The sequence below is a fragment of the Crocodylus porosus genome, unplaced genomic scaffold, assembly GCF_001723895.1.
Source record: "Crocodylus porosus isolate Cpor-Errol unplaced genomic scaffold, CroPor_comp1, whole genome shotgun sequence".
NCBI classification, from domain to species: domain Eukaryota; kingdom Metazoa; phylum Chordata; order Crocodylia; family Crocodylidae; genus Crocodylus; species Crocodylus porosus.
This window is the reverse complement of record NW_017728886.1, coordinates 139359285-139362882: the sequence shown is the minus strand read 5'-3', so window position 1 is coordinate 139362882 and position 3598 is coordinate 139359285. Positions and strand designations below refer to the sequence as shown.

Genomic DNA, 3598 nt, shown 5'->3' with positions numbered 1-3598 from the left:
AACTCCTGGTCAAGCTCAGGACTTTGAGTGGGAGATCTGTAGTAGACTCCCACCGTTGTGTCCCCTGTGCCGTATTTCCCACAAATTTTTACCCAGAGGTTCTCTAGCTGTCCATGCTGGTCACCAACATCAGCTTGCAGGGACATGTAGCTTTCCTTCACATAGAGAGCTACACCCCCGCCCCTTTTGTCAACACTATCCCTCCTGTACAGGCTATAGCCCTCTATATTGTATAATTATTATGTTTATATTGATTTTTACTGTTCTGTATTACTGTTTTACTGGTACGATATGATTTAGGTCTATATATGTAAGTTAGCATAAGTCATGTCAAGTTTCCATTTTTGTTTATCAAGTCTCCATCTTGTGTTCCTCATCCAGGCATACCCTACTATAACTCTGTTGTAAACGTGTGACTCATACCTGCCCCTCCTATGTAAATTGGTTCCTGAATGAATGGGGATGAATGAAGGTGCTTGAGAGACAATTGGACTAGGTCTAAAAATAGCTCCCTCTGAATGACCGAAACCATCAACTTGATGACCCAACCATCACCCTGCATTGACCCTCCCTTGCTCAAGATTTGGAAGACAAAGACTGCTACAGAAATCAGTCAACCCACCATCACAGACACCTGAAACTGCGTGTCCTTACCTAGGAATGCACATGCTCAATACACCAGGATCGCTGTAGGGGGCTGCCTTGCCTAGGCAGGCCCCCTACAACTAGGGTCATAGGTAGTGTGCCCCATAAAAAGAGGTACTGAAGAGAGACCCAGTGGGATTCCCTCTCAATCTGGACCAGCATCATGACACACCACCTATCCATCCAGGACAACACCTTGCTGAAGATCAAGAGAATACTCAACTGGCCATCAAGGACAACTCACAGCCCAGGATACATAGCTATCACTCACCTTCCTAAATTACCAGGGAGTCCTTCCCCAAGCAAAGGACTTGGACTCTATTTCTCTTCCCTACCCAGACTCTTACCCTTCCACTGAGTCTGGTTCTTATTTTTAAACCCTGACTTGGGTTTTTGTCTGTTTCCTGAGTTTTCCTCCTTGCCACCACTTATTTGCCCCCCAATCTCCCAGCTGTCAGTCGCATTTTCCAGCCCCAATCTCCAAGCCTTCTGCCTCTCTCTCTCCTGGCTGTCTCCTCCTTGCCAGCAGGCTTTTTTCCTTGCTTCCACTCCAGCACCAGTGACCTCAAGTAACCCGGGGGCAACTTGACCTTAAGTAACCCCAAGCCTCAGTTCCTCAGCCCAGGTTCTCTCTAGTCTACTAGTTCTTATCCTGGACCCAGCAACTTTCACTCCCTACACTTTCTCTCTCTCACCTTAACCTTCCCCCCAGATATCCCAAGTACCCCAAGCACACACATACACATACTGTACCATCCAAGTTAGGAACTCACCTGTGTGTATGTGTAGGTGGTACGTATGTGTGTGAAATGGTGAATATATATATATGTCATTATGTGCGTGATATACGAATTAGTGATCCGTGTATGTGGACCGAGTGTGTGGGCATTGACAACTGATTGTGGTCTAATTTTTGGTGTGTGTTGTGTGTATATGGTTGAACTGGTGATAGGTATGCATGAGCCTAGGCTGGTAATCTTGGATGTGTATGTGCCTGAGTTGGAAATGTATGTGTATGCACCTAATTGATTTTTGAATGTGTGTACGTGCAATTGTAAACCATGCCCTCCTGTCTAACAGCACAATATTGAGATCCTGAGAGTTGGCCTGATTCCACAGGGCAACACCCCCAGAACCTGATGCGCACCCCTTATATACTTATAGTCTGTTACCAGGTTACCCCAAGCCTGTGCTTTTCCAGGCTGAATAGTCCCATGGCTCTTAGCCTGTCATCGTAAGACCTGTTCTCTTGCCCTCTGATCATGTACATAGCTCTCCTCTGGACTCTCTTAAGATTCTCAACATCCTTCTGGACTTGTGGAACCACATTACATCAGAGAGCTTAAATTTCACTTTACATTATCTTTGTACAGAAAGGAGCAGAATGCTGCATAAACAGTATTCTAATGAAAAAAAATTAATCAGATACAGTATAAACAAAGTTTTACTGTCCTCTAATATTAATTTTGAAACAGATGCCATGGGGGGAAAAAAGAACATACATGACATTCGTCACAGGAAGCAACATTAAGTAGAATATTTATAGGTATCCTGTAAATAAATAAACCCTTCTGTTAGACAAGAAACAAGATAATGTCTTCTCTGTGTATAGAAGGAAAAAAAATGAAATAAGGTCCTAAAATACATGCAAATTAAAATATGAAAAACATGAAAAAAATGTAAGAATTCTACAGAAAACTCAACAGGAACATGGAATCCTAAAAAACAATTAAAACCTGGCAGTTAAAGTTCGAAGTTACCAATATGGGATAGAATTAGCAATAGAGGATTTACCTCTATAATCAGTCAAAATAGGAAGTAATTTTCATCTTGCTTTGACATCTTACCAGTATTTATGTTCTTCATGTTTCTGTCTTCCTTCAAGAAAAGAAATAATTTATATTTACCTATATAACAAAGTGGTTTCAGTTAGATTTATAGTGTCCTAGGGTGCATCCACACATGCAGGTATGTGCACTTGCAGCAGCTCAAATAGGAGCAGCACAAATTTCAGCTGGGACTTTTTGCCTAAGCGCACATGTCCAGACATGCAATTTGATGTGGGGCAAATTGTGCCGCATGGGGCAAAATAACCCTGCCCAGCTCCTCCCAGATATGCATCTAGGGGGAACAAGAGCAGAGATGCTGGCCCCAGGAGTATAAAAACTTGCCTTGTGCTGGCTTCAGCAATATAAAAACCTGCCCTTGTGAGAAGCTCAGGGCTACATTCTCTCATGAGCTTCTGAGGCTCAGCCAGTGGTATCTGAGGACACTAGCCCCTTGTCCCATCTGGACTGCTGAAGCTGCCCTAATCGGGAGTGGCCCATGCACTCCATGCACTCTCTACCCACTGCAGCAGTCCGGCAGTGGGGGCTGCTGCCTGGCTGTAACGTGCTGCCACGTTGGCTACCTCTTGTAGCATTGGCTGGTGCTAATCACAAGTCAGATGTCCAACAGGTCAAAGCATGACAACATGTGACTTGCTAGGATGTATGATTGTTGGGATTAGAGATAATGTCCCATTATATGTTTAAATGAACATCTACCAGCAGCCCAAAAAAAATTACATTCAGATTTCTCTGGCTAAGCACTCTATGGTGTGTGGTACTAAAATATCTGTAAGCATAACCTATAGTTCTAGGCAAAGAAGATAAATTAGCTGTTCCACAAATTTCTTCCTGGTGAATTGTGGGAAAGTTTTTAAGGCTTTAAGCTAGTAAGTCTAGCTTATGTTTTTTAAAAGATGGCAACCATCAAAAAGTATTCACCAGTGGGGATTTATTATCATATGGGTATGTTTCTAGTGGAGTTTTCCCAAAGAATTGTTGCCGGCACAAGGTTCCCGAGGGAGGCAACAATTGGGTTCGTTGCCCGGTGTGCGTTGCGCCAAATAAACACACTGGGGGGAGAAGCAGACAGAGTTTATTTGAGCTCAAGTAAAAGGCACAGGGAG

General features: G+C 43.4%; 1 long non-coding RNA gene across 1 annotated transcript in view; it reads right to left on the bottom strand.

Annotated features, from left to right (window-relative positions):
- The window catches only part of LOC109324578, a 22795-nt gene that overhangs the window by 668 nt on the left and 18529 nt on the right, over positions 1-3598 (bottom strand). The window lies entirely within an intron of this gene.